The 24,806-nt window shown below is 41.1% G+C and overlaps 1 protein-coding gene across 1 annotated transcript in view; it reads left to right on the plus strand.

Moving 5' to 3' along the window:
* Positions 1–4,621: 4,621 nt before the first annotated feature.
* Positions 4,622–24,806, plus strand: part of CHRM3 (cholinergic receptor muscarinic 3) — a 282,904-nt gene continuing 262,719 nt past the window's right edge. The window contains exon 1 of the mRNA XM_072858005.1: positions 4,622–4,785. The gene's annotated coding sequence lies outside the window, so the exon portion shown is untranslated. The remainder of the gene's footprint in view (positions 4,786–24,806) is intronic.

Consider the following 24,806-nt stretch of genomic DNA (forward strand, 5'->3'; position numbering starts at 1 on the left):
AAGGATCACTGTAGTCCACACTGGTGTGTGGTTTGCACTGATTTACACGCTGGAAAATCAGATAAAATGCAGTGTGACTAGATTGTGCCAGACTATCTTGATCGCTTTTTTTAGACAAGATAAATAATTTTCTTGACAAGGGTAATTCTGCAGACTTGATCTATTTGGAGCTCAGTAAAGCTTTTGGCACAGTGACACTTGGGAATTATTAGTTAAGCTGGAGAGGATGAGGATTAGTACAAGAATGTCAATACAGTAAGACACGGGCCAAAGGGGAGACAATGAGGTGTGTTGTGCTGACAAACCATCGGGCTAGATGCATACTGCTGGTGAAATTCCTCAGGGAGCAGCAGTTGCTCAGCCTTGGCCAAAGGGAGGGATCTGCCAGCTGAGGCTGTTGGTGAGACAATGTTCAGAGGCACTGCCAATGCTGACTGATGAGTATCTGGTGACCGGATGAAAAAAATGGAGTGACCATAAGGTCACAGTAAGGCATAAAGTGAGAAATACGGCAAGGCAAAATAGGATAATACATGTAGGAGCTAAATACAGGAATTTCTGCCATGAGCTGAGGGTTATCACCTGGAAACAAAAGAAGCAAAAGAAATACTTGTTGGTACTATTTGGCCAGAGGGTAATGTGACGGAGTGGTGTGGAGGGTAATGTGATGGAGCAATGTCGTGGAGTGGTGAAAACAGCAAGGTGAACCCCAGCTTACAGTCCAGGGCACCCTCACCACTTCTGAGCTCTTTCTAACTGGTCGTATTTAGCACCTTGTCTAAAACTGGTATATCATTTCACCCATATTGAAGGAAACTCAACTCAAAAATAGAGATGATACACAAATGCAGCTTGCATAAGCAGAAGAGAGGAGGACCCACGTTACAAAACAAGACTAGGAAAGCACAGGTTTAGCCTAGCAAAACTATGGAGGGGCATTATAAAGATCTTAAAACGCAGGAGAACGGTGAGCTCGCTCAAGTCAAGGGCAGTATTGTCAGGCAAGACAAATGGGTATAAAGTATTCAGAAATAAATTGAAGCTTAAAATTAGAAGTTCCTAACTATTACAGACATTAGGTTCTGCTGTTCCAGAGGAGCAAGAAGGGAAGCAGCAAAAAATAAAAGATGATCTTAATTATCTGAACTTCTGAATGAAACTATGTGATTCCTAATTCCATGTGATGAATGACGCCATGGACGAGGAAGTGGTGTTGCCCAAGAAGGTCCTTCAAGGATAACTTCAAGGAGTGCTCAACAGAGATAACTCAGTTGGTTTCTTAATGAGCTTGTCTGGACCTTAGCTGCAAATACACAACCACAGAGCATCCAGAGGATGACTGCACAGACTCCGGGAACAGCAGTGGCATGCACACAGGCACGAAAAGCGCAGGAGGCCAAGGATGCAGAATCAGCATCAACAAAGACAAGGCTGCAAAGTCAGTGATCCTCTGTAACAAAAAGCATGGGTTGTGCATCAGCTTGTCCAGTCGTCCAAGTGCACGGTGCTCACTTGTACGTCCCCACCTTTCTTGCAGTGCTGTTCTCTGCGAGGGCTGGCACGCTCATAGTGACTTCATCTTGATCCTCCAGGGTGTCCCACATGGCAGGTAAGTTCTATGTTGTTCAGTGAGAGAAGAAATAAATCAAGATGTTGAGAGATGTGCAACTTCTGATGCCCGATTTGCTTCTTATTCCTACAGATACCTCATGAAAGATAATCAAGTAATATTTCCTAGTTAAAGAAAACAAAACCAAAACAAAACAGTCTTCTAATTAATCTTCACCTCTGTCCCTTCTTAAGAATATATTGTAAAGACCCGTATTATACCTAGGAGCTGTACTATGCAGGTTTGAACCTCTGGTCTCTGCTCAGCCAAAGATCTTGTTAAAGTCAATGGATTTTTTCCGTAGAGGGCATTATTTAGCACTGTCGCTGCAAAATTTATTCCCCTACCTTAGGCTTCTCTAAACAGTTCCTTGACTGTCTTGACACTTACTTCCTTATACAAGACATTATCCAGTATGTGTTTTCTAGGATCATTGATTTTAGTGTGTATACGCTTGCTTTAAAGGCTCATTTTGCATGACTCAAGGTTATATATATTTATGGTACACAATTCTACTAGGCAACTGGGCCCTGATTTATAAAGTATTGATATTTGTCTTAAAGCAAGGGAAATTCAAAGCCAAGCTGATCTCAGCTTGCTTTGAATCTTAAAAAAAAAGTATTTTCTAAAATACATTCTGCATTATATACTTAGATGATTTTTGCCACAACCTCAGAAATGAATGAGGTTATGGTAGATGCAAAGCTGTGTACTTTTTCACCCTGGTCTAATCATACTGTGATTTACCATTTGGGATTCTGCCCCCCCCCCCCGCCCCGGAACGGTCCATGTGTTAATATATTATCTACCTCAACCTGAGATCATCTTAGCTGTATTTTGTGTGCTCACAACTGGGAAGCCCTTAAGCAAATGTAACAGCTAATACAAGAGACAAAGGGGAAAAGGCGATCAAATTATCTAGGATTATTTTTCAGCTACAGCTTCAATGGCATAAAAATAAACACACTATTTCTAATACAATCTTAAAAAACAGGGGTGCATCCTGTGACCTCATCTCCAACACGCAGGGGTGCTGAGCCCTCGGCAGCCGAGGTGCAGAAACTCCAAGGACAACCCAAGCTCTGAAGGGTCACCTGCGACAACTCAGCCACGGGGCTCTCAGCTTCTCTGAAACCCCAGCCTAGGGTTACAGGGTATGCTGCTATTCCTGGCGCTATTTTTAGATGCAAGGTAAAAGGAAAAGCATAGATGGGCAGCAAAGCAAACGTATGCAGAGCTCAAGAACAGGGGAACCTGCACACCTAAAAGTCTTGATTTTTTAGGTGTAAGAACTTCTTTTTTTTTTTTTTGCTTTTTCACCCCACAGGTATCTTTTAGGGAGTTATGAATTACTCATTGAATTAATTGAAAAACAGCAGGTTCCCAATTTATTTTTTAAGTGTTGAAAATTTAGGACCCCAAATTTTATATATTCTTTCACAGGCTCTGGTCACGACTACCTGTCACTAAAGATCCTACAGCAGGTTCTGTGAAAATCCTGGCATCAGGCCGTGGGACGCAGCCCCTCGGGTGAGTGACTGTAGCGCGAGGCTGGCAGCGGGGCAGTGCGAAGGGTAAAGCAGAGCCGCCGCCCAGGGCTGGCTGCGTTTTAGTAGCAGAGCAAGGGACCTCTAACAAGCAGGTAGTCCTTCTTCACTGAACGCATCTGGGGCAAGACGGACCCCAAGTTTTTAAAATTTCTTTCTGAAGGCAGTGGATAATTGAAATAACATTATTTATAAAATTAACAGAGAATTAGAACCCTCCAAAGTACATACCGCTGGTTTATTTGTATTTTCCAGAGCACCAGTTTGTAAACTTTTCTCTTACAGGCAACCAAGAAATACACTAGCAGGCAAGCAGAACACACCCTGCTCCCGCAGGCCATAGCAACTCTGCGGCAAGCGATGTGGACCGCAAAAACAAGTGCTAAGTTCTGAACTTCCTTTGTGTTGAAAGATTTCAAGCTAAATGTATTAATCTTTTACGACAGAAGAAAGATGGAAGCGTGAGGCACCTCAGTTTGCTGTAATAATTTATCACGTACATTTACAGGATCTTTTAAAATGCAAAGGATTTCCTATGTTCTTCTGGTTCAACATGTTTTAATTGTGCATAAGCAGACATTAATACGTTATTTGGCTTTCTGTGAGTTTGTAGCATGCCCTGATTAGCTGAAAGGGGCGCATATTTTAAGCAGGTCTTTTGAAAGATTGCTCGGAGTGAATCGATACCGTATTAATATATATTGCGGAGCTATATGATGATATGTGACTTGGTTGATGTTACATGCTCCATTAAGAGGCATATTTAATATGCAACCGAAAATTATTTACTTTCCACAAGCAGGACCACAATCTTCAAGCAATAGCTGCTCATATGTCTCAAGACCAACACAAATAGATACCGGAAAAAAAAGGAAAAGAAGGGAAGAGACCCTCGCAGACTAATGGAGGACTTCCCCTCTAATCTCATTTTCCGTGAGTCCCTTCTACGTCGCAGGCACTTTGCAAGGGCAGGGGATGGCTTTTGCAACCCTGTTTTGAACTCCCTGCTCCCCGAGGCAGGGGCCGCGGGCAGACCCCCGCCCGCCCGCCCGCACACCGCCAGCCCCCGCAGTGTCCCGCCGGCTCAGGGACGCTGCGGGGCCGCCGAGCCACCCGGCATCGCGCCTCGGGGGTGCCGCCCGGTGGCCGCAGCCCGCCCGCCCCGCCGCCGCCGGGCTCCCCGCGGACCGGCCCCGGGGCACCCGCCCGGGCCGTGCCGGGCCGTGCCGGGGGCGGCGGGCGGGAGGGGCGGGGCGGCGCCGGGCCCCGTGAGGTCAGCGGCGGGCGGGCCAATGAGCGGCGCGGCGGGCGGCGGGGGCAGGCTGCCCCTCGTGCGGCGGCTGCATGGGGAGGGCGGCGGCGGCGGGCGCGGGGCGAGGGGTGGCGGCGCGCCCCCGCCCACCCAGGGGCCGAGACTGAAGGAGGCGGCGCGGCTGCCCGGGCACAGGTGCGGCGGCGGCGGCGGCGCGGGCGGGTGCGGAGCGCCCTCCTCCCGGCGGCGCCCGGCGGGGGATGTGCCGGCCGCCGGGGGCGCGCCGCCCGTGGGAAGCGCGCTCCTAACGCCACCTGGGCGCCGCGGGGAGCGCTCGGCGCGGAGCGGGCGGCGCGGGGTCGCCGGGAACCGGGCAGGTAGGGAGCGAAACGCCGGTTCGGGAGGGTCTGAGGGGCTTTTGTTTGTTTTTCCTTTCTTGCCTGCGGGGGTGCCGGTGGCGGGGAGCGGCGTGCGGGGCCGCCCGGGCCGGCGGCGCAGCGGGGAAAGTTGCGGGGACGGTCCCTGCGGCGGGGCGGCTTGAGGAGCCGCGGGACCCCCTGCCTGCTGCTCCCTGTCCGCCCGGGGCGGGGGGCTGCGCTTGGGGCGGCGGCAGCGGCGCCGGCCGCGGGGGGGCTCCGCGGACCGCGACGGGGCTGCCCCCCTCCCCGCGGGGCTCGGGGGAGCGGCCGCTCCCAGGGACCGCCGCGCCCCTCGAGCAGCGAGGCGAGGGGCCGGCCGCCCCGCCGGGCACGCACGGGGCTCGCCCCTCCGGCGGGGCCGGTGGGAGCGGGGACCGCGGCCGCCCGGCACGGCCGTCGTCCTGCGGCGGCTCGCTCCGGGAGCCCCGGGGCACGGCTCGTCGTGCCGCCGGCGGCCGGGCTTGTCCCGCTGGGGCGGTGCGGGAGTGCGCAGTGGTGCGCGGCCCCCCCGGCGGTCGGTGCCCCCGCAGCGTCCCCGCGCACTGTGCGCGGTGTCTCCTCCGTTCTGGATCACCGAGGTTCCTCGGGGCTGTACCGGAGTGCGGGCTGTCGTGCAGCTGGAGTTTGGGGAGGCATCAGTGGGCAGGGTGCGCTGCCAACGCACCCGCAGGAGCGTCTGAGCAGAGCCCAAGGATTTACCGAAAAGCAGAGCTAGCCGTATTCCCTTCGCTGTGTAAGTCTCGGGGCAGAGGAACCCAAATGTGCTCGTGTGTGCAGGGCTCTGGATCTGCTCGCGTGGGTTTTCTTACTGATAAACAGGCTTCTGATTGTCTGGGATTACTTTTGGAAAAATGCAAATCCCAGCAAATATCTGTGCTGGCCGTATATAGAAGCAGCCACAGACAGAAGAACTGTAACTTCAATATTGCTGACACACGTCGAGAAACTTTAAAAAAAAAAAAGGCAAAGAAAAGCCGGGATATGTTCTGAGGATGTTTTTGCCCAAGCAGTATATTTTCCGTGTTTGCAGCCGACATTGACTGAAATGTTCATGCCTTTTTTTTTTTTTATTTACATACCTATACACCTCAAAGTCAGTGAATGATATATTGATTTTATTTCATCTGCTTCTCTGTGTTTAATCTGACAGTGTTTGGTTTGCTTACTTGTGTTGGACCAGGACTGCAGCAGGTAACGCTGCTTTTTCCAGAATGGAAGCCCGGTTTGGTGACTTTCAGAAATGTGCCTCAGCGTGGAAGCAAGCTGATCACTTGTATGGTAGACGTTCTCTGTGGCATGGAAGAAGTATTGCAGGGTTTTCTGATGTTGTGTGTCCTAAAAAATTTTCATGTTTTGCTCTCTCACCCCCCGCGCCCACCCCCCCCTTTATTTTTTAATGGTTCTGTTATTACCAGAAGCTTTTACATGGACATTATTGCCCTGTAGAGCAATATGAGGATTACATTTTATAGTGCTGTATCTCATTCAAAGTAACATGTTTTTACTTCGGTGCTGTGTGCATGTTAACAGGGTAACTTCAGCTTTAGGGAAGAAGAATCGGTTGACTTGAACTGAAACGCTGAAAACCATTGGACTATTTTGGATGTAGCAGTTTTGCTGGATTTTAGTAGCAAAGCAGTGAAATACTCCAGGGATAATCCAGTATGAAATTCATCTGACTTGCTGCCAGCTATATCAAAACAGGTTGCAAGTTTTCTTTTTTTCTAGCAGCTGCATTCTGCCACCAAACCCAGAAATTCAGTTTTGTATTCTTTCAAGTTTCATTTGAAAGAAATGGAGCCTAATTTATTACAGAAACTGTTGTGAGGTGCAAGTTAATGTAGTTTTAAAGTAGATGAATAGTAACTTTCCGGAGGGAGCCGATTGCATACTTTATATTGTATATCTGTATATTTTAAGTGCAATCCATTTTTATTTCTGTTACTGAAAGAAATTGAAATTTCATCTTACTCATAGTAATATAGTCTTAATCCAACAACTTATCAATGTATTTTAGAGTAGCAGTCCCAGAAGTAGGTTTTCATGGTGAAAACCAACCGAGACCATACAAAAGAAACATCACAAACACAGTGCTCAATGGTGTCTTGAATTGCAGTTCTAAGTATTAGTGTTAAGGATTAAAATGTCTTGATTAATTTGTAAGCTGGTCTAAAAAATTGTCACACTTATGACGCTCTTCATTCTAAAGCTATAGTTGCTGCTTCAAAACTATCTGACCTCCCTTTTTTGTGTTAGTATTTGGATTTTAGTCTTAGTGCTATGAATGTTTTCAGGACCAAATCCTGAAATGCTAAAGAAAAATCTTGTGATGACTAAGGTGGAAATTTCTCCTACATAAATACTACAACATTGTAGTTCTTATGTTCATACCTTCCCTCCTCCCTCAGTTTTGATTTTAGCAGACAGAAAGCCTAAACACATACTTTTTGTTCTGGCAATTACTGTGCTTACGCAGTGTTATGTGACTCAGAAAGGAAGGGGAAGGGGTGCAAAAGGTGCTTGACACTAGAAGTTTGAAGAGATCTGGATGACCTCCATTGATTTGGGCCATAATCATATTATAGCTTGTTTGTCATTAAGAAGAGGTTGTACTGTGAGCAGATGTGGTACTCTGAGGATGAGACAAAGTATCTGTGAGGTATTTGAAGGCAAAGAAAGCTCTGCTGGGTGCATGTAAATGCATGGTTGCTGAGTTTAGTACATAATATGATAGAACAGTTTACTAATGTTATTAGTATCCCTTACTGTACTGGCAGTTTTTCGTTTAATGAAGATGTATAATTAGGCTTTAAAATAAGGAGCAGTATGGATAAGAATATGTGGGGGAGGAATGCCACGCTATCAGGATCCTCAGCTATATTTAAGTACCTTAGTTTGTGAATATGTAACAAATCCTTAAATGGATCTGTAAGTTTGGAATGAAAAGAAAGAGCCTGGTAACACCAGAAGTAGTGTGTTTTGCAAATTCATTCAACAGCATTGCTACATCCTCCATGACTTCATTCTGTGTCTTTCTTCAGTAGAAGAACATCAATTCTGCTAGACTGCACAGCTGCTGTAACGTGTGAAACTCTGTCGGAGGTGCTGGGAGTGTGTGTATTGACTACACCTCTAGACACACAAACTGTGCCTCTCAGTCCATCCAACGAAGAGTGTTGTAGAATATACACTGTGGTATGTTCCTGACGGTGTTAGGGTGCAAAACAGAATAAATACATTTAGTGTAAGCCTGGTGTGCCATATTAGGATTGGGTCTTCATGCTCAGGAGTTGTTTATGTCTTATTTTTGTTTTAAGAGAGAATAGGAGCATGCTGTGACACTTTCTACTCCTTGTGCCTTGGTTGAGTGCCATTGGAACACAACCTTCTGTGTGTAAGCCTGGCTAGGAGATTCAGTGATTGCAAGGAAAAGCCGTTCTGAATACAAATTGTTGAAATTACTGTGTGTAAAATAGGAGAGGATGGAAGATTAACCCTTTCACCCATTCTGAGTATGTGGTTTCATGGTGGAAGCATCAATTAGTGTAAAGGAAGGTAGGCTTAAGTGTATTTCTTCATTAAATGTTTACAGACTAAAGGCAAGGTCTTTTCTATGGTTGGAAGATTTTTGGAAAAACAAAACCAAAAGATGTAATTTATATTACAAATGATAAATATTCATTTGCTGAAATGAGAGCTAGAGGGAGTTTGATACTTCTGTAAATTAATCTTGATGGATATAGCTACAGAGAAATATTTAATGATACAGCTACAGTATGGATTATGGGAAAATGTTTTCCTGGATATGATTTGAAAGTGCAGCCACTTGTCAATGCCATTACCTTTCCTCCTCTGTTTTCTGTGCTTTCGTTCTTAAGTTGGAGTAAACAAAACCCTGACTGTTTAATTTAGAAAACTTTCCTGCAAGCAAATTCAGGGTTTTGTTCATTTATCCAGATGCAATACAGCAGTGTAGCCACAGTATCGCAGAGCTCTATGCAGACCAGCCATCTGATAATTTGCCCGGTCTCTGTTGTGAGCGTTATGCCTGGTATCGATCTCCAGGAGGTTGTGGCTGCTCTGCTAGTTTGTAGCAAGTTCTTGTCGGGGTAGTGAATGTGATTGGGGGATTCAGGGCTGTCCACTTACATTCAACAGTTGATGGAATTGTGCTCAATAATGATTATTTCTGATTTTTTTTCTTTCCCCCCAAATGAGAAGGCAGTGTGATGACATGTAAGGATAATCTCCCAGTGTGTGTAGATGATAATGTGTCCTTCTGCATTCCCAGTATATCCCCGTGGAAAAAGATTAATTGTGACACGCAAAAGCTTCTAATACAAAAAGTCAGAGGCTTCCCTCTTATTTATAAATTCATAGAGGATTGAGAAATTTGGGGAGAATGGGATTAAAAAAAAATGCTTGGAATTTCTGTGACATGCCTCTGTCAATATGCCTCACTTCTGTTAAAGAAAATGATCTAATCTCAATGCCTGTGGTTGGCTAAGGTGTTTTGTGCAATGTTGTTTGCCTGCTTAGCTCTAGCTGTGTTCATGAGTACCATTCTGTCCATTACTACCTTACTTGGCAGCAGTAGGTGTACTGGAGCCAGATGCCGAGGGCTCTGCATGGGTCTTAGAGCTCCACGTGAGGCATAAAGGGATCTCATTCCAGGTCAAGTCTACAGAGTCATGACAACATGCATTGTCCTTCAGCCTCTTTACTCCTGCCTGTCCTTCTTCTAAGCAGGAGAAGGCACCTCCAGCGTCTAGGATTAACGGTTTTCGAGAAATCTTCCCAACATTCCTGCATGAAGGTCTTGGGTATCATCTGTAACATCTAAAGGAAATAAGCCTGACAGTCATGAAGGGAAACAAATGCTATATATCATCCACAGGGATTTTATAAAATAGCTCTGAGGGGCAGTCTGCCACTAGCCTACAACTCCATCATTTCATTATGAAATAAGTAAATGTATTGAGTTCAGTAATTATGTTGGTTTCTAGTAGGAGAAAATACATTATTAAGGCAGTTAAATAATACTTTTAAAACATCTTACTAAATACATACTAAAGAAGCAAAGCATCACTTCCTTCAGCCTTGCATTATAAGCAGTTATGTACAGCCACACTATTCTTCATAGGATTGAAATAGCAAGTCAAGCCTAAAAAAACAATGACAATTCTCTTTAAAACCTTAAATACCTTGTAGAAGGTACTGGGCTGCAACAAAAACAAATAATTTGGTGAGATAGTAGCAGTCTTAGTGTAGAATATTAATTACTTCTTTTGGTTTCATACAACCTGGAGAACACTGGCTGCATGGCTATTACTCAGAAATGAGAGCAACCAGGTCATTATCTTGAAGCAACATACTTGCATTCACTAAAAATGCAAAAGAAAGGTCTCTGCAAAACACTGAAAGAACAGTATCAGATCTGTAGAGAAGAGTGTTGAATTACCCTTCCTTATACTGATGTAGAGGAGCTTGTCCCACAGGGTGCCATTATGTATGAAAGCAGACACCTCCTGGTGCTCCTGTAGGACTTCCTGAACCTACAGAGGCTGGGTCCGTCTCAGGGTATTGAGGCAGCAACATTCATGCTGCACATACTGAAGCATGAAATATCCATTATGTATATAGAATTTGATGACAGGAAAGGCTTGGTTTTCTAGCTGCAAGCTCTACGTTGGTTACCTATGCAAAATCTTACTGTTTTTTTTGGCCAGAAGCCTTTCAGTGCACTCTCATGTTTCTCTAGTAAAAATTGATAGTACTAATTGCCACTTTTTATCATTAATTTCTGAATCAACATGAAGTATTGCTATAGCAACAAATCCTTTCGAACTTCACTGCAGACAATTAGTAGGAGAATTCAATCTCAATATGTAATAATCACAATAGTAAGAACTATTCAAAGGATTAAGGAACTTTCTTTTGAAAAGAAGGGGAGTAACGTAGACACTTAAAACTGTCATGGAAGAACAGAACTTGAACATTTTCAGAATTATCTTTTTATTAATCATCTTCAATTGCTGTACAAAGGTGCATACTTGCTTCTAACAAAATAATTACAGCACACTCTGTCTCCTCGGAGATAAAATACATCACCCTGTGGTATACTCTGCAGATTTTTATCTCTGATAATGATGTTTCACCATAAACTGCTGCATCTTCTCTGAAAGGATGGCTGTTCTTCAGCCCTGACAGTGAATGTGCAGGTAACCCCTAAGCAGGTTTCAGGGTTAGCTGGACATCAAACAATCCAAATTTATGAAGTCAGAATTAGATAGTGCTTTATCTTCTCTTTTTCACCATCTGAAGCATCCTTCTCTCTTTCATTGAAATGGATTGCTATTTGCATTTCACCCTGTCATCTCCCTTGATAACAGGCAGACAGGGGAATTTATCCATATACACACACACACACACAAATCAGGAGGCATAAGGGGTGTGGAAGTGCCAAATACCTGAGGAACAGTAGAATAAAATGGAACTGTCTCGGACTGCGAGTCCATGATTGGTGTTATTGTCTGTGATAGATTTTTGAGGTAGTGAAAGCTTATACAGTTTTAGGGGCAGCTGAGTTCCTGAGGATGTTGATTGCAGTGGAAGAAGGCTATCTGAGAAGGGAGCATAAGGACAGGTGAAGGGTAAGAACGAGAAAACTGTAAATTAAGGAAACGAAGAGGATAGTGAAAGGAGTAGTAGTACTTGTAGGAGGGAAGTTTGAAGGGAGTATCCCAGGAGTCTGTGACTCTTGCATATATACAGGACAGGGAAAAGAAGGGGGAGGGTAAAAGACCCAGAAAAATGGAACAACGCGACTCCAGGTGCTGAGGGAAGAGCATGCGTATGGCAGAGATCCTGGGAAGGATGTGGCAGGTTCCTGCAGAGGAGGGGTTGCTGTGTGGACTCTGGCTTCACCTCATCCAGTGGGTGCCTTTTTCATAATAGTGCCTCACTGGATGTCAAGGCTGGCTCTTCTGTATATTATTAATGTAGTAGTATAGATAGTGCCCCTGCCACCCTCCAGACCTTCTCTCGTTACCCTGGCCAGACTGTTAACCTTGCAAGTAATAATTGGTAGAAGGCAAATATTGAAAATGCAATTGCATGCAAGGCCACAGCTCTGCAGCTTTCTCTTGTCAGAACACCTCTTCTTGGAGGGCCCTCCGGAGCCCTTTGCATAATGTCAAAGTTACCATTTTCAAGCAGTCAAAGCTTGAAATCTCTCTTCGAGTTGTATCTCTTGGTTGTTCCTTTTATTAGCATGGTGATCTGGCTTTGTTAACTGGGAAATCTTAAAGAAAATTCTGTAATAAAAGCTAAAAGAGCATTACAAAAGCCTATAGTGAAGAAGTGCTGAGTGTGTTTTACTTCCAAGATTCTTGGAAGACAAATGATCCCTGGAATATTTATATATGTAAATATCTTTCTAAAATACCTATTGCAGAAAGCATCTCCCAATAAATAAGAGAATGAGCAAAGTCACTTTAACAAAGTGTCTCTTAAGGAGGACTGAAAAAAAAGAAGAATTGGAGTCCCGTCTTGGGTCTGGAGCTGCTGAGGTAAATTCAGGGAGATTTAAATCTAGTAAGGAGGCTTGGTGGGCGATAGTTGTTTATTTCAAATTTCTTTGTTCGTATTCTTTTTCTAGTTATTGTTTTGTATAAAATTATCTTGGATGTCCTGTGGAAAGAGATGGAAAAGTTCACCCTTAAGAGAAAGGACGTAGATTTTTCTCTGGAAGACAGAAAAAGATTAGTGTCTGGATGCAGCATAAAGAAGCTAACAAAGAATGACATTAGAACAAATGCTGTTGAAAGAAAGGAAAAAATCTACGTTGAAGCAGAAAGTTGAATGGGCTAACCTTCAAAAGTGTGTGAAAGAGAAGCTTACAGGGCTACAACTCCAGGGGTAAAGCGTTGCGCTGTAGAAAATAGTTGCTAAAAATAATGCTGTACAATGCAAAAGGAACTAATATAAATAGAAAAGCAAGGAGAATAATTTGTAGCTTCATTGCTAGAAACTGCAATTCAGTAGCTACTGGCTAGTGATGATGTGGTAGGCAAACGTATTGGTTCTCCTTTTCCTTGGTCTTAAACTGCAGTGTGATAAGGGAATATATCAACAAAACTGAAGACAGTGTTTGACTTTCCTGTTGATAGACAGTCATAGATATGTACCTCAGATTGTCAGATTTTTCCTTTTCAGTCATACATGCAGTTTTCACTGAAGAAGCATAATGCCTACTAAGACTTCCAAATAAAAATATGAGTGACTATTACTTTTTTGCCTGTTCCATATCTCCATTCAAAAAATTCAGTTGTTTTGGGAAAGCAAGTACATGGAAGGTGCAGATACTTGTGAAGATGAACTGTACTTTTCAGAAGAAGCAGACGGTGTTTATACTGTTCACTACTGAGTCAGTAATTTTCATTCTCGCTCAACTCAATGAAAGCTGTGTTTGTTTGCTAAAGGGAATGCTAAAGAGGCAAAAACGTGCAAGCAAGATTGAAAAAAGGTTTATAAAAATAACAGTAGGTTTGTTCGTCCTTGAAAAATGGTAGGAGATTAAAAAAAAGCAAAGTGGGTTTAATACATAGAAACCTTACAGTTAGTCTTTAGTCTTTAAAGACTGCCTAAGATGTGATCACTTTCTGCTGCAGTCTATCTAGAAATTTCTGATTTTCTTCTGCAATTATGTTAGCTTGGACACTTCCAGCTTGAGCTGGATCTCATGGATAGAACTTTAAGTTACAAAATTGTATGAATTTGGAGACAAAACTGTTGTGATTCTCTTTCTTTAATGTCTAAACTCTTTGGGAACTGATGACTTTTTTTTTTGTGCTCATATCAAAGTTTTGGATTCATACCCAGTGATCAGAGATATCAGATGTTTATTTTATTGGTAAAAATGTCATTAAAGTATTAATTCAAATCTAACTTTCATTACTATGATTCTGAAGATCATATTTTATATGACTTATGTTTCTTGTAAGCACGACCCAAGTGATCCATAGTTAAAAAGCACATTCTTACAAGCTGCGAATAAGAGAATTTTAAAGCTATTTACCTTTCCACAAACTTTTGGGAAGAAAAATGTCATTTGTCATATTCACTTCTGCATTCAGTGGGATGTATTGACATCCATGAATAAAGTATTGAAGCTGAATAGATAGCATGATTCTTACTAGTGTACTAGTGTCTGCTCCCCTGCCTCCTCCCCAAATAATAATGCTAAGTTGTAAAATGAAAATCATGATTCTGGAAAGACTTTCTCTTCAGGAATGCTAAACCAGCATGGATTTAGTTTTATAGATTTGTAGTAAACACTTTCTTGAATTAGGTTGGAAAAAACCAATAGATGTAGGACTCTCAGCCGCTCATTTAAGTAAGTGTATGTTGAGTCTGCCATCCAGAAATGTGGTTCAGTAAATAGGTACTCGGAGTGCAGAACCTTTGTGAAGCATTACATGCTGAAGCTTTTCAGGGCACTTGTGAGCAAATCTGCTGCTGACATAAGCTGCCAGGAGCAGCTCTTGAATTATGGGTATGGTAAAATCAGACTTTTAAATGCCTGAAACAGAAGAATGAGGATTATGTGACTCTTGTAGACTGACAGGAATGATCAGAAGATCCATTAAGATCCAGGATATAGCTGAAGGTGTTGAGGCCTAAAAAAGCAGATATGATCTCAACTGAACTTCATTTGCAAGAAAATAATACACAAAAAAGCATATCTTGCCTACTTTTTTCCCCCCAACATCAGCACATGATTCTAACTTGCTGTCATGTTTGCCAGTTAAGAAAATGGAGGTTCAAAGGTAAATATGGTCAGATATGTTGTTTCCAAGATGAAAATATTGAAATTGAAACAATTTGTAACATACTGATTACTTTTTAATGTAGCTAAATGTCTTATGTCTAGCAACCTGCCAATGTTAGCATGAAGAGGTCTTACCCTTGTTATATCAGTTTGAAACTTTGCATGATACAGTGAGTCATATGGGTGACCACAGTATCTTTCTCTGTGTCAGATCTCATCAACTTATTTCACTTGATATGTTGGTTGGTTGGTTTGTTTCTAGGAATAATGCATTCATTCTACAGCAGCTGTACAGTTTTGCTTCTGCTTCTCCTAAATTTCATTGTAGTTGCTGTTTTTATAGGTGTTATGGAGAGCAAAGGTTCCTTTAAAAAAAACCCAAACCTCATCCTTCTGTTTTTATAAGGTGGGAACACTTCCTTGATATGGCTTATGTAATGGGATGGGTAAGAATTTATTTGCATTGTTTATTGATTTATATGACAAGAACAGTTGAATACTGAGAAAGCTTGTGTTGTAGCCTTTTTTGGTTGTGTGACTTGCATGACTGTGATCCTGCTTTCTGTATTGTAGTTGGAATCAGGCATTGCAATGTCATAAGGAGAGTGTTTCTGAATCTTAACATTGGACATACCAAAAAACCTGAATTTTGAGATTGTGCCTTTCAATTACTCAGAATTTTTTATTGACCATGTATTTGAAACTGTGGTGGTGTTTGTTTTTTGGTTTAGCAGCTATTTTCCTTCATTATGGATTTATTTTTTACTATATTAAAAATAACTTTTGATGGCCTTTCACTGGGTTTTTCAATTGGTAATGCTGCTGCTCCTGATCTTGGTGTAAACAAATGCAAGGCTTTGTGGATTCATTGGCAACTGGGTTGAATCTACAATATTAAATTATTAATTTAATTTCTGAGTGGATCGTCAAAAGCCTTGCACCTAATTCATAGCCAGTTCCAGGTTAGTATTGGCAGCTTAGGGAATGCAAGACAGTTACCATACTGTTTTTGACAGAAGTCCTAAAAAGAAACATTTCTGTAAGAGATTTGTGAATTCTAGTGGTTAAGATGGTAACTTATGTTTGGGCCTGAACCTGTGGTTACCAGGTGGTAAACCAAATACACCCTTTGGCTGTGTTTCTGTCTTACTAAAGATATGGGGTGACACCTAGCACCATTAAGCTAAAGGTTGGGGTTTTTTGTTTTGGATTTGGACAAATTGAGGTTTAACTTCAGCATGTATTTCACTTTCCTTTTCTTTCCTTTTTTAAACTTGGACAATGAAAAGTATATTTTTTTTCTGCTTGGTTTTACTTGTGCATTTTCTTTATAACTTTTTTTTTAGTTTTCCAGTAGCAGTGGTTCAAAAATCATCCTTTTTTTTTGTACCAAAGATATTACCCTCTCCTAGTTAAAATGAAACACAAATGCAAATTCTAGAAATACGTGGCCAATCAGTCGCATTTTGGCCAATGATATGTGTGGAGTGTACGTGTGCAAAACATACTTCAAGGCCTGTCCTAATCAACTTAAGCAAAATAAATTAAAATAAATATCCCCAAACTATTTGCAGCAGTTAAATTATATTAATTTAAATGAGATTAAAGCTGTAATACGTGTAGCTATTTTCATGTGAAGATAAGCTTAAGCAATATTCTTCCTCTGATCTTAGTTCAGAGTAACAACCAGGCCAGAACCCTTCATTTGAGGATTATTATTTCCCTTCTGAATTTCTAGTCTCCTCTTTTTTTCCTCTGATGGTTAGCGCTCTCATTTTTCCAAATATTCTTGTTTGTATGTTACTTACAAATTTGGTTCTGATGCAGTGATCTGTATATATGTTAAGACTTTTAGTTGTGAGAATCGTGGAACTGGAACAAATATTCTAAAATACCTAATTAAGCACAAAATCATAAGAATAGAAGTTGTTACCCAAAATGTCAGGTAGGAATTTTTGGTTTTGATTGTGCTTGTTAATGGATCTCAAGTGTGGAAAAAACATGAATCATTGGGGAAACTTGAGTGAAACAGCACACAATAGAGTTGAAGTTCTACAGATTAAACCCCACTTGCATTGTGCATGTGAAGGTAAGAAAGTCGTATTCTGAATCAGCCTGGAAGAGTGAAAGGTCCTTGATATAGTATTGCTGGAATAGGATTAATTATGGATTTGTGATGTTTTGGCATTGTATCTTTTCAGCAATTTGGCTGAATACATACCTATATTTGTAATCAAAATACATACCTGTATTTGTTAATCAGCTGAACTTTACTTAAATTGATGGTCATGTAAAGTTAACTAAAATCTCTGATTTGGGCAAAGAAGAAGTCATTAAAATATGAAATTTATTCATGAGTCTGTACTGTCACCAGAAGATATAAAGTTGCATGTGCAAAGTATGTTTGACTGAAAGACTAGTTTTACTTTTGTAATTGCAAATATGGTGTGCAAACAGCTATAGAAGTGATACGTTGCAACATTTTATCCCGAAGAGCTTAATGTAAACAAATGTGGGCTAGCGTCTGGGTGGGTATGAATTAGCCACGTCCCATTAGCTCGCATTTACTTATGTCAATTTGTAGCTCCTCTAAAGTCATCTTCAGCTTTACACAGAACACCTACTGTGTGCAGTCAGGTTCTGCCAGCCCTGAGAATTTTAAATACCTGTAGCTGAGGCTTTTTAGGCCTCTTGGGGAGGGGGGGGGGGGGAATATAAAGGCACTATGTACACAGACTGTGTAGCACGTGCTTTGTTTTCCTTTTGCACACCTGTGGTGTCCTACACTTCTGTGTTCCTTCTACATTGTTTGATCTTTCTGAGATGAAAGTTACTGAAAATGTCAGCTGAGTGTTGCAGTTTCCATATTGGAAAAGCAAGTGCGTAAGTATTGAGTGGTGAATTCCCATGTTGATATTTAGAAGCTTTGACTGCCAATCCTATATTTCAGGAGTTCCTTGAAATTGTTGTAATGAGAGTTGAGCTTAAATGCACAAAACTTCATATGCTACAAAGCAACTTTATTGCATAATAACTTCAGTACAGAAACCTGAGAGAAATAACTCTGGACTGAGGAATTTGTTTACTCTTCTGACGAAGCCTGTGAAAATTAGTCAACTAGCTAGTGTCAAGGGAACTTACTTGATTTTTCAGGGATGACCGATGGATCTCTGCAGTTCTGTAACAGCTATATTACCACCTCAGAAAACTTTTAAACTCTTTAGTGTAGATAGCAGATGGACACAATACTGTCTAATTTTCACTGAGTTAGTGCTATGGGATTTCCCCTTTGCTGTTCCTATTAATCCTCTCTGTTTAGTTAAAATTCAGATAAAGGAGACGAGGACAGTTATCTGACTGCAGAGACAGGCTGGCCACCCAAGAGAGTTTAAAGCTTATAATAACTCTAGTCAATGGGAAGGAATTGGGACAGTTTAGGTTTCTGTCATTCACGGATTTGAAGCGGTGGTGCTTTAAACTTCGCAATTACCATTATACCTTGAAAATCTAGATAGATATTTTCAGTTTCCATGAGACAATAGAGGTTGTCTGATAGTGAGGGACTGGGAGCCTGGAGGCAATGGAAGACGTGAGATAATGGGCAGTGGTGTTGAAGTAGTTCATTAGCATGTATTCCTGACTTGGACATATGTAAGCATTCACACAGGCACCTCTCAATGAGGGAGAAATATTAAGATTTGGGTCCTGGAAGTCTTTGTATATAATCTTAACACGACTTCATCATGGTAGGACGCAGCTGTAGCTCAATACGCTTAGGAGTTTGTAAACCGCTGGCTACTAATGAGTTGTTTATGCAAAGGATTTCATTTTTTGCCCTCTGAAAAATGGAGCTGCTAATCTGCTTCAACAAAAAACCCCCCGCCCAAGAATTTGCTTTATTCTGTGGCAGTTAATTCCATGGGATGTTGACCACGAGGTGGGTCAAGTGATGATGTTTTTTCCGGGTGTTCAGCTAGAGGAAGTAGTTTGGAAGTGGGTTTCCAGTTTCCCAGCCATCTGTTAAAGCTTTTTTTCTTGAAGCTGTTTGTTATTTCTGAGGCTGCAGTATATTTCTCACTCAACTGTAAGGCTGCAGTAGTCAAAGATTTCCCCAAGCTGGGTTGCTGAAAAATCCTTCAATGACAAATTTAAGTCAGTACTGCTATGTGTCAGTATAGCAGGTGTTTCACCATTAATGTGAACTGCAATCAGTACCATAAGTTTGTCACAGGCAAGAAGTGAGTTGTGTATGTTAGAGAAAAAAATGAGTGAGTATGGGTGACTGTGGACTAAGGTGCCTGGAAGCTCTTGTACAGGGGAAGAAAGGCAGAATTAGGGTTGATATTGGAAGATTATAGACTTTCTTTATACAAAGACATGGTATTTTAAATTACATAACAGATCAGAAGTGAAACGTTTTCTCCCTTACAGTCAGGGATAGTACATTAGCAGGCAGTTTTCTAGCTCAAGTTGATCATAGTGACAGGGCAGCCTTGAATTAGGTAGATTTGCCAGGGCTCTTCTGCCCAATAGCTGTTGCTGTAATCAGGGTGGAAAGAATTCCTCTGTATGCTCACACAAATTGAGTCCATTTTTTTGGTCTGTTTATGAGTCTGTTCTGTGCAAAAGGGATTCCTGTGCTCTGCCTCAGTTGCAGACCACTTCTCCACCAGAAGCACAGTAGTCTGGCAAGCCAGCAGAATGGGTGAGAACATGGACAGCAATTGCCAGACCATCACAGTCCATTAATTTTACCTTAATTATACTTTGGCCCATGATTAATCCAGGTCATTGCTGCCTGGTCACATTGTAGATCATGCTGAATATTGTACAATGACAAGTACAACTCCTCTGAGCCATTTTGACTCCATGGCTTAAACAATCATTGTTTAAACAGGGTAAGGAAACTGTTTATTTTAAAAATGTTTCCAAGAAGTCCTAATCCCCTTTTGGGATAAATGGAAGGGTTTCTGCTATGAGATTACTTTTAACTGTAGAAATCAGTCAGGTTGAATACTGAAAAGGAAACAGAAAAGATAATTTAAGAGCTGTTCTGCTTTCTCAGCAAGTAAAGTGACAAAATTTCTTTGGATTGGGTAGATTTGCTGTTTAGTCCAAGGGCTGGGTGAAACGTCTTTGCAGGTCAAGAGATGAGTTGGTCAGCCAAAAAAACGTGTTCTCAGGAGAAGCCTTTGGAGCAGGAGTGCTTAGAAGCAGTCTAGTTTAATGCCTTCACATCCACAAAACTCATCACTGTGGTAGGAGCATCACTGGATGAGAAGGGGGAAATCATTATCTTAGGATAGATCATTCATTCACCATACAAGGTAGCGTCACACAATTTGTTCTAAGGAGTTTTGAATGTTGTTGTGGTCATTTCCCTGGAGACTGCCCCAAACATCTAGCTCTTCTGGTTTGCATTTCTTGCAGGTCATGGTTACACCTTGTGTAACCAGCTAGCATCCACCTGAGCCAGAACTGCAGCCTTGCAGTCACATCCCTCTTCCTTCCTTAGCAAGCATCCCTCTTTCTGTCCTAATTGCAAGTCAGATGTTTTCTTTCTCCATATGTTTCATATAACATGGTATAGCTTGAATGGGAGGCTCCAGTGCCTGTGCCTCATGAATGGAAGAGTTGCATGTGAGTGACTTGGGAGATGGCTGTCCTGTAGCTGTGCCCCCTGCTTTCACCACGCAGACCACTGAGCAGCCCTCCAAATGTCACACTTTGTCCTAGTATTTTGGGGGGAACTGAAGTTACCACTGCTTTGCCTGAAAGCATTTGGCTATAAAACGCAGAAATCCTGGAGCCGCCTCAGGCGTAGCTGGGCTGTCTGTTCAGCAAGGGCAGGAACACAGCTGGGACTGACAATCTCTGTGTACCTTGTTCCTGTTCATCATTCAAAGCTTTTGGAAAAAGCCCTGCCAAGGAAAACATTATAGTCTCAAACTTAAATGTGTTCTGGGGAAGTTAGAAATGTTTGCTTGAACCCACAGGTTAAATTCCCAGCTGCCTCTGAGGATACCGTTTGGCCCGAGTGACAGTTGTAAACCCTGTGCATGGGCTTTTCTTTCAAACTGAAGTCTGTATTTACATGCCTTTTCCTAGTTGGTTGAGTATAATGTATTTGTTTGACAGAATATGATTCAGTTTGGTCTCTGTTTTGCCAGAAAAAAATTCTTGAACAATAGTAATTCAGGTTGAACCCCCCCAAATTAATTAAATCTATTGGCTTCACACTTTTATTTAAAAGACAAAAGATTTATAATTCTGAGTTTCTTTTGTGTTTATATAAGAAACAATGCGAGGGGATTAAAAGTTGAGTCACTTCAAGACATAAAGCAAATTAAATTCTTTGCTGACAAAATCACAGCAAAAAATATTAAACAAAAACAAAACCAAAAAACCAACCCAAAACTGTTCATGTGTAATCTTAGTAGAGGTTATATTCTTGGGAGTTGTTTGTTTACTGGCACCCTCTTTCAGGAGTAATGACTAAATACATAAATGTATGTGAATGCAAGTACAGTTCTGCAACCCCTACTTCTTATTCCAGGATTGCAGGAGTCTGGCAGGAGCTTCCATAAATGGTGACTGCTTTTCTCTTCAGTTTTAATTACATGTGCATAGATGTAGTATGTCTTCAGAAGCTCAAAATTCCCTTCTTGTCATCATGTACATTTATGTGAGAGGTTTTTTGCTCATAGGACCAGATGATGGCTTTCTTGCAGTGATAAGCAAGTGGGAGTAGGAGGAAAAGAGCTCTTTTCACTGTGAGTCCTACAGAATTACATTTAAAATGATGGAATGAGTCAAGGCTAAGTTGTCTGGGCTTATATGCGTGCTTTTAGGTTAATATAGGTACAGTAGTTGCATTTCTTGGATCATTTTCTTATTCTTTTTATATAAGTATTTGCAAGAATATGAAAATTGCATTCATTCATTTGCCAATAATTACTTTCTACCATTAGGCAAAAAAGTAACAACAGAAAGCTCTCCTCACTATACCTAATTCTATATACAAAGTACTTGAATAATTTGACCACAGAAGCAGTTGTGCTCTCTCATGTACATATATTCTTCATTGCCTTGATATTTCAGGGAATTTTGTTCTTGTGTGGAAGTAAACAAAAACGTTCTGTCTTTTGCTATTTTAAGCAACAAGTGGAAACTTTCATGGGTGAAACAGTTGAAATGTAAACTGAAACAGCTTTCAAGGTGAAGTTCAATTTTGGGGTTATAAACTGCTTTTGTAAGACTTCACTGTAGCTTCATTGCTTCTTTCAGATACAAGTATTATTGCAAAACACCGTTAGCGTTTCCCTGAGGTAACAGGAGGGGGTGAATGCTTGTCTAAGACTGAGGAGCTGGAAATCTTCACTCTTTCATTCAGAGTCTCTGTTGGCTTCTGTGGTGGGGAACCAAATGATGAGAAAAGCATTTGACTAAAAATTGTAACTGCCTACTGTGTTTTGCCTCATCTTTCCTTCACCTGCTTTTTGGTCTCTTCTAGATGCTGTGTGCATCTAGAGTCTAGAAAAACTGTGGTCTCACCCAAACCTCTCTTTAGGTGCTGTTATGTTATAAATGTATCCTTTTGTTTATATTTTCAAATTTTTTGCAGGATGTTGGCTTTTTACCCACTGTCAAAATATAAATTGTAACTACTGGTATGCCTCTTCTCAACTCCTATTTTTGATTTGCAGATAAGGTGCTTGCAATTGCATGTCAAGTTGGGTATGCTGCTGTGCCACAGAGATAACAGCCAACTAGAGATACTAATCAGTGGTAGGAGAGTCGTAAAATAATCATACGAAGCTCATAATGATCCCGATTTGTCACTTTGGATACTGAACAGCCTTTTCTGGGGTGTCAGTGTGAATCTGTGAGAAATAAGTTGAACATCCTTTTGATCATCAGGTATTTAACTGAGATGAATGAAGCTGGAATCGATTCAAATGTGCCCAGTCCTTTCCCGGCAGCATGCTCAAGGAAAATATGTGCTGAATTCCTTCCTATAAAAGCCAATAGAAATTAATGAATTGAACTCTGTAGAAACAGGGTCCAATTAGATTTATTATGTTGGACTGAAATTTCTTCCTTATACCTGTGTAAAAAAGAGGAAAAGCTAGTGGCTCTTACTATCCAGTTATATGAGCATTGTTAGTGCAGCTCCACTGCTTCAGTCTTTCAGGTTTGCAGCATCTGTGCAAGAACTGAGATGGAATGGTGGGGCGTTTGGTGGGGTTTTGGTTGGTTGGTTTTGGGGTTTTTTTTGTTTGGTTTTTTTAGTTCTTTCTTAGCATCATGTTAAATTAGTCTCAGAGAAGTGCTTATCTTTTCTAAAGTTGTATTTTTACGTTCCTGTTTTGAACTCTGAAACCATCATGGACTACAAGGCAAGAACACCTGGATTAAAGTTCCTTTTATTTTGAGCCTAGGGCTATAGTATCAGTACTAGAGGAGCCTGAATCAAAACATTCAATTTTTGGAAGACACTCCAACTTTAACATGGTTTGAATTTTCTGTGGCATGGACCTTTTTCTCTTTAATTCTCTTGTTTCTTCAAGTTCTATTTTAATGAATTACCATTTGGAAAAGTGAAAAGCTGCACCAGGTGAGATAAAGATTTATTGGCTTAAATTATTTTTGTGAACAGTGGAATGATTCTTTTGTCTTGTATAGCTGGTTTAAACAATGTTTTTTATTAGCAGAAATAATTTTGAGTTGGAGCAAATATGAAGTACTATGCAATCTGAGCAAGATACTTACTGTACAAAATGTGTCTCAACAAATATTGACAAATGTTACATTTTCGTAATCCATTCTGATATGTACTTGAGAAATTATTGATACTATTATCATTGCAATAAGGCTTTTCTATGAAACGTGACATGGCTAATTCTGTTTCCATACCTCATTCTAGTTCCCAAACTGGGCTAAATTATACTATAAGCATATTTATGGTAGTCTAGTAATACCCATGTATGTTGAGGAGATGAAATGGTAGCAGGCAGGAGGAATGCTGTTCCTGTAAGCAGACTGGGTATGGTTGAAACATAAAGCTTTCTGCTACAGCTGAACCTTTAAAGACTACGAGGATCACCTCGCTCTTGAAGCATAGCAGTCTCTGAGGCAATACATAGGAAATGTAAAAATGTACACATATGCCAGTTTAGGATAGGAAGTGATGCATTTAAACTGCAGGCATGATACAGTTGTCTAAAATGAAATTTTGCTGCTAGTTCAAGGTTAAGGCTTATGCCTACGAATGACATCAGATATTTGGTTACAAATGAACAAAAAGAACTGTTTTGAAAGTATAACTCAAAGTTTCCACCTGTGTAATGGTTGTCACTAACAGGCTTGTGGGATTTTGGTGCAGTACTGACACCCATGAATGGTGATTTTCATAAAGATACCATTGCATGTACACTGCTCTGTTCTCTTTCTCTCAAATACCTACCTAATACAAACTGTGTTTTGTTGCCCTACCAAAGCTTATGTCTATAACATCTGAGAATTTGTTGCACCTTTTTGCATGGTGTGAAGTACCTAGCTTATTTTTACTGTACAGTGTTTTGCATAATTATGCTTAATATATGAATTTGTTAAACACTCTGGAATGCTATGAAAGCATTCAAGCTTTCATATATCTTAAAAAAAAAAAGCTAGTTTTAAAAAGCAGTTCACAGGTGAGATATTGTAAAGTCAGTGAGATACTTCTGTCCAATTTATGTATGCTGTTCTCTTTCTTAAGACTAGCTGAAACTGGCTTCAGATAGGTGGTATCATTTGTTAATACACGTTAGAAAAGAGCTTGAGATTTTCCCTCAACATTTCCTTACCTGTACACATATCTCTTGTTTTGTTACTGTAGAGTTATATTGATAGTTGTTTGGCTAGAAAATACTTTTACTTGACATGAGTACCATTGTTTTTCCTCTTTGGCTGTGGTAGACTATCTTTGTTTTTTTAATTAAAAGCGTAAACAAAGGTTACATATAGTAATCTTCTCACATGTATGCACATCTATTTTAAAATAAATTGTTAGTGTGTCTTGCTCTTAATTTTCAATGTTTTTTCTTGAAAAGCTGGTTAGTCTCAAGCTGCATATTTCTTTAAAAATATATATACACATTAATAG

The sequence above is a fragment of the Ciconia boyciana genome, chromosome 3, assembly GCF_034638445.1.
Source record: "Ciconia boyciana chromosome 3, ASM3463844v1, whole genome shotgun sequence".
NCBI lineage: Eukaryota > Metazoa > Chordata > Aves > Ciconiiformes > Ciconiidae > Ciconia > Ciconia boyciana.